The sequence below is a fragment of the Haemaphysalis longicornis genome, unplaced genomic scaffold, assembly GCF_048455015.1.
Source record: "Haemaphysalis longicornis isolate Haplotype H1 unplaced genomic scaffold, Haemaphysalis longicornis Haplotype H1 scaffold_9, whole genome shotgun sequence".
NCBI lineage: Eukaryota > Metazoa > Arthropoda > Arachnida > Ixodida > Ixodidae > Haemaphysalis > Haemaphysalis longicornis.
Genome location: NW_027526460.1, coordinates 80,852,873 through 80,865,726, shown reverse-complemented (window position 1 = coordinate 80,865,726; position 12,854 = coordinate 80,852,873).

Below are 12,854 nucleotides of genomic sequence, written 5' to 3'. Positions count from 1 at the left end.
GCGAGTATTTCTCGAACCATCGATTCACATCCAGAAGAAAGAAGATTATTCTAGGCTGTTCACGTTAGTTCGGAATGCTCTCCCTATCAGCAGAGATAACACAGGCGGCATAGAAAGAAAGAATATAACACACGCTTCCCTTGGCACACAGTTGGCACAAACCGGCGCAGCGGGCGGTAAAAGCAAAACCTAAATAAACAAACCAAATGCATGGTTCGCGGCATTACCCCCCCCCCCCCCCCCCATCTAAGAGTGCATCGACCCAACGCTAACTTAAGTGACAGTCCGAACAAATAAAAAAAAGAAATTAGCCCTGATTTTTTTTTTTTTTCTCCCGGTCTAAACCCGAATGAAATATCAAGCACAGTAACAGACGGAACTGTTCCTTTGGCCGTTCCAGGCGCATGCGCGGGTCTCTTTCGTAATGTGGGTGCCTGTCCAACTCAGTAGTAAGACCTGCTGATGTCTTCCTACGATGACCGAGCATGCCTGTCATCGAGCAGATAGAGAGATGCGTAGGGTACAACAGATTTGGACGCCTGCCAGCGCCAGCAATGTGAATAGAGCTCTCTTTTGTGACCATTCTTGTTTTCTTTCGTTATTGACCCATGGTTTTACGGCTCTGCCGTCGCCCATGAATACTGAGTGATCGGAGCCACCGCGGAAGCGTTTCACTGAGCACTTGTAAACCCGGATGGTGCGGTTGCACTCAGGGATATTAATCGCTGCCGCCGATTGCTGTGCGGTTTGTTATCGGGGGGACAACCCCGAAGGGGAGGCTCTCCTAACGGCACCTCCGTGAGCAAGCCTGTCTGTTGATGGCTGTGCACAACAGAATTACACGTGTCCGAGTCATCTCTGAAAGCTGGACGCTTCCTGACGCCCATTGGCGTGATTTTTCTTGGCAGGGGGGGCGCGCATAGGCTTGCCACCCCATTGCCGTGGCGCTGTGCGCGCGTTCAACCACCGATCATGATAGACCGCTGCCCGTGTTTTTATGGCGGCGGAGAATTCAGAAACAATTCAAGGGCGATAGGAGATTATTGCTGAGAATTTCGGCATCACAACAAGTTATTTGCCAACATTTACTGATCTATTTTGGCTTATTTTATGTTTTGTCAATTTAGATGAAAAGGATCAAGACGTTTGCGAATCCGCTTTCCGAGGCATATTCTCTGTTGGCTTGTTGAAATTAAGGGCGGGCTGACTAAACGAAGTTGTCGCTAGATTGCAGTTGATTAAAATTATTCGTATTATTGGCTGTTTCAAAAATTCTTTCGGAAATAATCCTGCGTGTTCTGCTCTTTTGGTTTGTTGAAGTTTAGGAAACGATATATTAAAATTGATAGTAGTCATCGTTAGGTTCGGCAACGCGACGCAAATTTCGCATGAAACAACTATCACACGATACTGTTGGTCCGTCCCTATTTTCCGGGGGATAAATTAAGCATCTAGAAAAAAAACTTTCATGGGTGTACTTCTCTCTGCGGAGCCCCAGGCAGCTTCGCCGTTATCACCGTTCGCGACGTTAAGTCAGTGAAGTGAGGCTAAATTACGTAACTTAGTGTGCTCGTTACCTCTGGAACTAATTCCAGCTATCGTAAAAACCACCTGTCCGCATAGCTGGTAAAGAAAGCAAGAAGCAACAAGAATTAAGCACAAGCGCCCCATTCACAGCACTAATTCCATGCACTCACCCTGATCGAGCAAACTTTCTCCCGGAATAGCAGGGCAAAAATCGTCAGTCAGAACTCCAGTTGATTAAAACAATGCGAGACCACAGTATGGCATAAAATGTAGTTCAACGCGTGTAACGAGCACTCCGTGCTCAAGCCGACAGAGCCAGCGAGCACAGGAGTCAGAAAGGGACGGCAAGTGTTCAACGAATTATTTAATCGCTTGACAAGAAAAAAATATCAGCAAATAATATGATACAAAAACGTGAACGGGCCGACAGCAGGTTCAGGCACTGGAGCTCGGACACACGGCGAGTTGGAGTGGGAAGTTGCAAGTCCTGGACGGTAGCCCGAGAACGTCTGCCACGTGGTAGGCCGCATTCCCTGCGAAGAGAGCAACGTAAACGGCAGTCCCAGGGAAAGCATTCAAAACTCACCGTGAAGGGGGCCCGTGCACAACACCAGGCGGGAGGGAAGGAGGCTGGAAGGCAATGCATCACAGGAGGCCAAAGGGAGGGGAATGCACGGGAGCAGCTTTATTGGCAAAATACCTGTTACAAGGACCGGCGAGCTAGAGAAAGGACAGATTTGAGACGTGTACCTGCCTGGCTAAACGCCCATAGTGAGTGTCTGCGTGAAGAGAACCAAATGAGACAGTACGCAAGGGAAGGGGAACGCTCCGCGAACAGGACCACCACCGGCTGCAGGCTCCACACACCGAGCTGAAACAAACCGAGGACAAAGAAAGCATGCCCTCACCTTTGCCGCGGCCCCTGGAACCACCGTTGGAGGGGCCGCGAACCGCCGAGCAGCGATCCGTGCTTCAGTGGTGCTGGACGATTGTGGCGAGAATTCCGAACGCCGTTAGCGTCGACCAGTCGCCATGGCGCTGTGCTTTAGTTAACATTTCACATGACTTCAGTCCTAACGGCGTTCGGAACGGGACGGTCAGCGTCGCATAAACCTTGCGAGGGCTTGCAAGCTACCCCTATCGAGGCAGCAACGCATAGGTCCTAGGGGACCACTACGTTGCAGTCCAGGAAGCTAGCGGACCTGGAGGCAGCACCGCAGAGTTCACCGCGGCCACTGCGGCGCTGCCTCGAAAGCTGGCGCCTATCGCCCGTCGCGAGGCTTGCACGACGACCGATGTCCCACTAGTGGCGAACCAAGAAGCGGTGGGCGCACGAGTGAGTGCTGCTCCATTTCAAAAGACGAAGTACGAACAGACCGAAATTATGACTGAGCCCAGCTTCTTCGCACGCAACTACTCGCCCCGCGGCTTTGCCACGGAACTCACCGCCTCGACGAGGTTCCGTAGGCGCGGCGGAAGGTTGTGACGGAGGTGTTCCAAACAGTTTCTGTGCAGCGAGGTGGTCGTGGGGTATTCTACGCAGTTTCCGTGCGGTCTTCCAGTTCTGAAGCTTGCGGCACACACACACACGCACAGAAAGAAGAAAGTTCCCTTTGAAGAAAGGCGTAACAAACGTTCGCATAGCAACATTGCCGGAAGCAGCAAGAGCGCAGAAGTCTCGCTCACGGTAGGCGACCAGCCACGTCGCACTAAAAGCTAAAAATGGCGACGTAGCAGCAAAGGCACGTGTTTTATCCTTCGCGGCGCATTCCCAAGTGCCACCAACGGCGCACAGCTTTCGGGTGCCCAGCGATTCCACTTTCACTCCTTCGTCGTGTCATCTGCTTCGAGAGCAAAGCTTCAGCAAAAAAAAAAAAAAGGGATGACAGAGTCTGTAGGACGCACCGCCTAATCAACGTGCAGTGGGCAAAGCAGCGTCGCGGGCGAGCCATGACCGGGCAGATTTGCTGACGCTGGATCGGTAGCGTCGGCTGCGTTCGCACGATTCGAGCCCGCTATCGCAGTGCTCTGTCCGGTCTTCCGCGGTGTGCAATTTTCTGCTCGACGATGTGAAGACGCGCGTACCCTTTTTACTAAAGCGAATCTTTCTACGTCGCACTTGTGGCGGTGTCGGAAAACTCGTAATGCAGGCAAGCCAAATTTACACAACGGTTTTCCCCAAAGGGCACATTATTCACAAACCGCATAAACAGTGGGTTGTCTTTAGATGCATAACGAATGCTATGTCGCACTCGTGGCAGTGTCGGAAAAATCGTAATGCAGGTAAGCCAACTTTACACAACGGGTTTCCCCAAAGGGTACATTATTCACAAACCGCATAAACAGTGGGATGTCTCTAGATGCATAACGGCTGCCGTTGTGTTAGAGGAATACAGTTTAGCGCCATAAAATTGAGCGCTGTTGGTGATGAAAGTACCCTCTAACAGGCGAACCGATGTTAACTAATGGGAAGCCCAAATCAACAACGCTGAGCTAACCGAATAAGAACATTCCGATGATCCAATCACAAACTAAGAAATACAATATCATAACATCACATTCGGTTACCTGAGCGTTGACGTAGATTTGGACTTTGGCTGATTGGATTGTGGATTTCGCATTTGTATTAGAGAAAGTTTCGCGTTTCAACCATCTTTCTTCCAGAAAAGGCGTCATTTTTTTCCCTACAACGTAAAGACCGACACTGAAATGTTCAATCGCGACTGGGTGGCTGGTAAATAAGGGATGATTGTGTGCGTAGTCGTGAGCACGTGTCAGGGGGATAAACTGCCCTGCCCTGTTGTTGTTGTTGTTGAGGCTTTATTCGGCCAAAACAACAGGCCGACCATGTCGATCACCTCGGCGATCGGTCGGCGCTGTTCTTCCCCTCTAGATCCCAGCCAGTCCAGCCATGTGGTGTTGGAAATCGGAGAGGAATAGAAGCTCTATCGCTAGTACAAGGAGGAGGCGGAGGAGGAGGAGCAGGAGGACTAGAAGTTTTTATTCGACTGAAGAGCTGGTATAACCAACGGAGTCATTAGTCCAGGACTCCATTGGTTCTTCCCGCCGTCTCCTCCCTTTCGGTTAGTCATAGCTGCCAATTCGGGGCAGAGATGGAAGCTCACTCTGCCACTGCTCGTACGTAGTACTGGGAACTGGATTCAAGTCTTCTCGCACTCGGAGACCATGTGATAGAGATAAGCACGTGGGCCGCATGAAGCTGGAAGCTTCCTGACGTCCATTGACGTGATTTTTTTTTGGCAGGGGGGCGCACACAGGCTTTCCACCCCATTGCCTTGGCGCTGTGCGCGCGTTCAGCCACCGAGCATGATGGACCGCCGCTCGTGTTTTGATGGCGGCGGAGTATTCAGAAACAATTCAAGGGCGATAGTAAATTATTGCTAAGAATTTCGGCATCATTTTTTCGCCAACATTTACTGATCTATTGTGGCCGATTTTATGTTTTGTCTATTTAGACGAAAAGGATCACCACGTTTGTGAATCCACCTTTCGAGGCATATTCTCTGTTGGTTTGTTGAAAGTAAGGGCGGACTGACTCAACGAAGTTGTCGCTAGATTGCAGTTGATTAAAATTATTCGTAATATTGGCTGTTTCAACAATTCTTTCGGAAATAATCCTGCGTGTTCTGCTCTTTTGGTTTGTTGAAGTTTAGGAACAATATGTTAAAAATTGAGAGTAGTCATCCTTACGTTCGGCAACGCGACGCAAATTTCGTATGAAACAACTATCACACGCTACTGTTGGTCCGTCCCTCTTTTCCGGGGGATAAATTAAGCATCTCGAAAAAACTTTCATGGGTATACTTCTCTGCGGAGTGCCAGGCAGCTTCGCCGATATCACCGTTCGCGACGTTAAGTCAGTGAAGTGAGGCTAAATTTCGTAACTCAGTGTGCTCGTTACCTCTGGAACTAATTCAAACTATTGTAAAAACCACCTGTCCGCATAGCTGGTAAAGAAAGCAAGAAGCAACAAGAATTAAACACAAGCGCCCCATTCACAGCACTAATTCCATGCACTCACCCTGATCGAGCAAACTTTCTCCTGGAATAGCAGGGCAAAAAATCGTCGGTCAGAACTCCAGTTGATTAAAACAATGCGAGACCACAGTAGGGCATAAAATGTAGTTCAACGCGTGTAACGAGCACTCCGTGCTCAAGCCGACAGAGCCAGCGAGCACAGGAGTCAGAAAGGGACGGCAAGTGTTCAACGAATTATTTAATGGCTCGACAAGAAAAAAAAGAATATCAGGAAATAATATGATACAAAAAACAGGTACAAAACAGCAAGTTCAGGCTCTGGAGCTCGGACACACGGCGAGTTGGAGTGCGAAGGCAAGTCCTGGACGGTAGCCCGAGAACGTCTGCCACGTGGTAGGCCACATTCCCTGCGAAGAGAGCAACGTAAACGGCAGTCCCAGGGAAAGCATTCAAAACTCACCGTGAAGGGGTCCCGTGCACAACACCAGGCGGGAGGGGAGGAGGCTGAAAGGGAATGCACCACAGGAGACCAAAGGGAGGGGAATGCACGGGAGCGGCTTTATTGGCAAAACACCTGTTACAAGGAGCGGCGAGCTAGAGAAAGGACAGATTTGAGACGTGTACCTGCCTGGCTAAACGCCGATAGTGAGTGTCTGCGTGAAGAGAACCGAACGAGACAGTACGCAAGGGGAGGGGAACGCTCCGCGAACAGGACCACCACCGGCTGCAGGCTCCACACTCCGAGCTGAAACAAACCGAGGACAAAGAAAGCATGCCCTCACCTTTGCCGCGGCCCCTGGAACCACCGTTGGAGGGGCCGCGAACCGCCGAGCAGCGATCCGTGCTTCAGTGGTGCTGGACGATTGTGGCGAGAATTCCGAACGCCGTTAGCGTCGACCAGTCGCCATGGCGCTGTGCTTTAGTTAACATTTCACATGACTTCAGTCCTAACGGCGTTCGGAACGGGACGGTCAGCGTCGCATAAACCTTGCGAGGGCTTGCAAGCTACCCCTATCGAGGCAGCAACGCATAGGTCCTAGGGGACCACTACGTTGCAGTCCAGGAAGCTAGCGGACCTGGAGGCAGCACCGCAGAGTTCACCGCGGCCACTGCGGCGCTGCCTCGAAAGCTGGCGCCTATCGCCCGTCGCGAGGCTTGCACGACGACCGATGTCCCAATAGTTGCGAACCAAGAAGCGGTGGGCGCTCGAGCGAGTGCTGCTCCATTTGAAACGACGAAGTACGAACAGACCGAAATTATGACTGAGCCCAGCTTCTTCGCACGCAACTACTCGCCCCGCGGCTTTGCCACGGAACTCACCGCCTCGACGAAGTTCCGTAGGCGCGGCGGAAGGTTGTGACGGGGTGTTCCAAACAGTTTCCGTGCAGCGAGGCGGTCTTGGGGTATTCTACGCAGTTTCCGTGCGGTCTTCCAGTTCTGAAGCTTGCGGCACACACACACACGCACAGAAAGAAGAAAGTTCCCTTTGAAGAAAGGCGTAACAAACGTTCGCATAGCAACATTGCCGGAAGCAGCAAGAGCGCAGAAGTCTCGCTCACGGTAGGCGACCAGCCACGTCGCACTAAAAGCTAAAAATGGCGACGCAGCAGCAAAGACACGTGTTTTATCCTTCGCGGCGCATTCCCAAGTGCCACCAACGGCGCACAGCTTTCGGGTGCCCAGCGATTCCACTTTCACTCCTTCGTGGTGTCATCTGCTTCGAGAACAAAGCTTCAGCAAAAAATTCCCCCGCATTTCCCCGAGGGGGAGAATGTGAAAGTGCGAATGCACGGTTGTCGGCCCACTTGCGGCGCTTGCGCTCGGCCCCCGCAGCCCACCGCCTCGCTGCCTTCTCTTCCATCTCTTCCATCGGGTTTGTAGTATCAGGTGTACACCACGCAGTTATCAAGCCGCTATAACGCCGCTGAGTCGCCAGCGCACGCCGCTGACGACGTAGTTTGAATGCCTTAAAGATATAAGGCGCGTTACTGACACCGATACCAGCGTCGTGTCCGTGGCTTATTCGGTAGAGCGCCGGGCTGCGGCCCGCAAAGTCCTCGGATCGAAACCTGGCGCCGGATGCTGTTTCTTTCTTAAATATGGAGGAGCACTGCGGACGCCGCCGCCGCCGGCGGTGGATGGTTTGGGGGCGATAACGTTTTTTGCTATCCTTGAGTGCCCAGACATGTATACCAGGACTGGTTTTTTCGTGCGTGGCGAGTATTTCTAGCACTTGTGGCGCTCTTCAAATGTGAACTTCACATCTGGGAACTGTCACATGTTTTCTTTTGGTACCTCATACGTGAAATTTAAACCTTCGCCTCTCACTCTGAAGACGTCTACCATTTGTGCTTTGAACATCTCCAAGTCTGTACATTGGCCCAGTTCTAAATAATCGTCTACATATCTGACGATTCTCAGCGTACTTCCTTCTAAACCAGTTTTGCACGACTATCCACATTACTAAAAAAAATGGGCTTAACACAGGGGGTACTTTCGACCCAATGCACAACCCCTCTTTCTGGAGGAACAGCTTGTCTTTGTAATTCACGTAAGTACTCTCCAGATAAGGAGCCAGTAGTTCTAGAAAGGCCTCTAGCGACATTCCATTTATATTACGAAATGAGACTTCATCATTGTACTGTTCGACACAATCTCTCACAGTCTGCAGCAAACCCCACTGAGGCAGAGAATAATACAGGTCTTGTATGTCAACGCTCAAACCCATGTAACTCCCTTCCTTCGTACCCGAAACATAGTCCACAACTTCTTCAGAATTTTTTACCAGAAAAGGGTCACTCACTCTCAACAGCGCGAGCATTTTTTGAAGGAACTCAGATATTAGAAACTGCCACGATTTGTGCTCTGAAACAATGGCTCTGAACGGAACTTCAGTCTTATGTGTTTTAGCTGCGGAAAAACAGTTTCAGCGTTTTCCCTTTTTCTTTTGATACTTGTGAAGGCCGCTTCTCTAGATAGCACTTTTCTAGCAAAGCCAAAGCTTTTTTCTTTGCATTCTGAGGAATAACTCTTACTTCTTTAAAGCACGTCCCAAACATTGATGCGTTGGGGTGGTGGCGTGTGGCAGTTGTTATTTTGTAACCAATTACTTTCAATCAAATAGTTAGATGGAACGCGAGTTCACGTCTCAGCCGCTGCGCCAGCTTTTTGTGCAAACAAAAAGTGAAAAAACTCGTGTGTGCGAGATTTCGGTGGATGTTAAAGATCGCCTGGTAGTCAAAATTAATCCGTACCACGGCACTACGGCGCACCTACAGCGCACTTACGGCGCAACTCCAAATCAATGAATCAAAATTGGTACGATACATTATTAAGACCTAGTTGAAACAAAGAAGTGGTTATGTTATAAAGTCATAAATTTTTAAATATGACATTATGCTGTCGAAAAAGGCAAGCATTTGCACGGAATAAGGTCAGGCTAATGGTACGAATATCCTGATTTTGAATACATTGTGACGGTGCCAGACCACAATCGTGATTGTTACCCCATGCAGCAATACCATTTGTGATATTACTATGCACAAATGAAAACAGAGAGAGCGATGGGTTGACGTAAATAAATAGGCGGGTGTGGATTAGTGCTCGAATGGTAAAAGCCATCTTATTTATTTATTTATATTATTTATTTCCGAATACTGTCAATTCCGTTATGGGAATATTGCAGGAGTGGAGCACATTGTAAAAACAAACAATACACAGATTAAAAATACATGTTGCACGCACTTGGTATTTTAAGCATATCACGGAAGTAGTGCAGATTTCGTCGCAGTGAAAGGCAAAGAACCGTAATGAATATAAACATTGGTGTAATTTCTGGGGCAAATGATAAGCATAATAAAAACAAATACCAAAAGTAATTGCGCAGAGAAAGAGTTAAAACTTGCGACATCGTCAACTCAAGAAATCATGGCTACATAAAAGTCAGCACAGATTCACTCGCTCGAGTAAAAATTTGTCAACTGTCGGCTGTGTCAACACAGTGGGGTGCAGTGCTTTTTAGGCGCGTATGGCTCGCGGAAAAAACAGTGGCCAAAAACAAGGTTCTTGAAGGGATACTCATCAAGTGTGGGACAATGCTTGTTCCGTGTTTGGCGTTTACATTTGGCCTTATCCTAACCAGCCGGATTTATTTTCACAGAGTTTTGTAACACCAGATACAAAAATCTCAGACTGTGAAGCTTGGCGCGGCTCGCCAGGGAGGGAATATCCGCTCTTTTCAAAAGAGCAGTAGGTGAGTCGGTACGCCTATAACTATTATAGATGAAACGAACGGCTGTATGTTGTACTCTTTCAAGCGCGCCTACATGTTTGTTTGTGAAAGGGAGCCAGGCCACATTCACATGTTCGAGGATTGCAGGATTGGACGGATAAGCATGGTATACGCTAGCGGTTTTATTTTTGGTGTCTAATGATGAAGGGTTCTCTTAAGATAAAAGATAAAGGGTTCTTAAGATAAAGATAACTTGCTGAGAGCCTTCTTTGTATTATGTCCCACAGGCGCGGTTCAATTTAGGTCGGACGATATCAAGATGCCGAGATATTTGCAGGCGGCGACGTTGCGAAGTGGTACATTTTTCAGCAAATACGAAACATTTGCCTTCGTTTTTTTCTTTGCTATTGACATGCTGACAGTTTTCTCAGTATTTATTTCCATTTGCCACTCATGACACCAAGGTTCGACCTTTTTGAGTGATTCATCTAGCTTTAACTGATCCTGGTAGCTGTCTATTCTCTGGTAGAGGATACAATCGTCTGCGAACGATCTGGTTTTTACATCGGCTACGTCAGCGACGCCATTTATAAAAAAGAAGAAGAAACAACATGGGGCAAAAACAGAACCCTGGGGCAATCCTGAAAATACTGGAACCGTTTCGGGCACATGTGAACAACATTGAACAAATTGGTAGCGATCGGTCAAATAGCTTTCGATCCACTTGGTCATAGGTCTGCCGCCCAGTATACTGGTAAGCTTTCGAATCAGTTTGGGATGCGAAATGCGGTAAAAAGCTTTTGGCAGATCTAGAAAGACTACGTCAACCTGCAGTTGTTTCGACATTTTTTGAGGGGCATTTTGACACAAACCTATATAGTAGTGACCACGTGCCCTCGAAATTCACATACATAGGCAACGGCACAAACACTTCCCCCTCTCATAAAAGGTTCAGTCAGGGAAGAGCAAACAGGAGTACATTCACAGAAACATCTAAACTACACTACACATTCATAAAACACCTACAGGAAGAAGAGGCGACGCAACTGCCCACAGCGCACATTATCGACGCCGCCGACAAGCCTATTCCCTAGGTCTCCGGTGCACCGCGCAACCCAAAGAGGCCGTGGTAGAACGAGGATTGCAGGCGAGTGTGAGTGGTCCAGAATAAGGCATGGGGTGTCCTTCGCCGGTACCGTACGTCTGATAAGCTTGTATCCTTCAAACGGGCAAAAGCACTCGGGAAGCGCGTGCGCCGTGATGCAAGAAGGGAGAGTTGGCGTGCTTTCTCACATCCATAAACTCATACACAGACACACGCAATGTATGGACTCGTGTACGTAAACTCAAAAAAGTGGGTATGCACCACAAACTGCGCACGAGGCCGCCTGGTTCTTGCTGCGGCAGGAAACTAAACATCCCCCTCGCGAGGGGCATGATCAAATGCAGAGCATTTCCGGGGGCGCACGACGTTAAGTAGTTTGCGTTACGTTAATGTTGTTGCACTTGTTGATCTTGGTTGTTGTATTGTAATTAAATGAGGAGACGTAATTACGTGGTCACGTGACATCATTTATTAGAAGGTGGGTATGACATCATTTATTAGCAGGTGGGTATGATTATTGTGGCGCAGTGGGAAGAGAACCACGTACCTCGCGTTCCGCCCAAAGGTAGTGAATGCGTTGTATCAGCAGCTTCTTGACGTAGTTTGAATGAGTCAAGGATATAAGGCGCGTTCGTAGCCCTCCATTCTGTGTCGGCTTTGTGGCCGACACAGAATGGAGGGCTTTGTGGCCGATCTGTTTTGAAGGACTACTTTGCATGAACATTTACTTCCGCGATTGATACAGCTTCCTCCTCACCCCTTCCGCTCGATTCATCTCCTGCTTGACCCACTTTCCAAATTAGCCCTGGCGGAATTTCGAATTTCATTCGGAACCTTAAAGCTTCGTAATCCGCATGCTCTGACGGCATTACTGTCAAACCTCTTAAAAAATATTTTTGAATATTCTAGCCGTCTACACTCACTAATATTTACACAATCCATTCAATCAGGCACAGTTCCGGACATTTGGAAGATGCCCCATATATCACCAGTTTTGAAGTCAGGCGAGAGGTCACTTTCTTCTAATTACCGTACAACCTCTTTGACATGCATTTTTTCGAAACTTCTTCGAGCCTCTAGTATCATGAACCACCTCGAATCAATTATTTCTATGCGTACCAACATGGTTTCCGCAAACATTATTCTTGTGATACACAGCTCGCCGAATTTACCCATGACTTGATCCGATTCATGGATAATAAAATTTCGGAAGTTGCTGTCTTCCTTGACTTCGCCAAAGTATTCAACCGTGTACCTCACAATCACCAAATTCGCAATCTAAGCTCTCTTGATCTCTGATGAAGACTGTGTGTAATCCTCATGATTTCGCGAACTCATTGTCCAAGTCTGTCGAGGCAGCCTATCTGAAAATCCTTGTACGTTCCTCAATGCCTAGCCGGGTCTTTAACTGCCAAATATTCGGGCCAAGGCTTTCAAGCTGCTACGAAAAGATAGCATGGATCAAAGTGAGCCCCATTTGATTAGACATCCGACAGGTGTGAATCTCCACTTCATTGTTGAAACTGTATAATGCAACATGCCGCGCAATCACACTATTGCTCCGAATGTTAAAAGGAAAAGATATTTGCTCAGCTGTATAGTGAGCACCTTATACTTCGGGAAGCACGTCAAATACTGTTGCCGGTGTGGTGTAGATGGGGGCATTACCATATTCGCGCAGATTTCCTTTTGGGACTCCAACCCCCCACAGCGAGACCCCAAGGGTCACCAGGAGCCCCTTCACTGCCGGTGGCTGAAGGAGCTCTACTGCCCTAGCTGCCACTGTTGTGCCAGCCTCGAATGAGAGGCATGCTGCATCAAACAGCAAGCGTAGACCTGCTGAGAAGGCGTCGTAAGAAGCGAACGAGAAAACCCCGCACGCTCCCATGCGCGGAACGCCGATATTGCGAGGCGCCTGTCTCGAACTCACGAATCGAAAACCAGCTAAGTTCAGGCCCATTGGGAAGGTATCATGGTCCTGTGAAGATGACA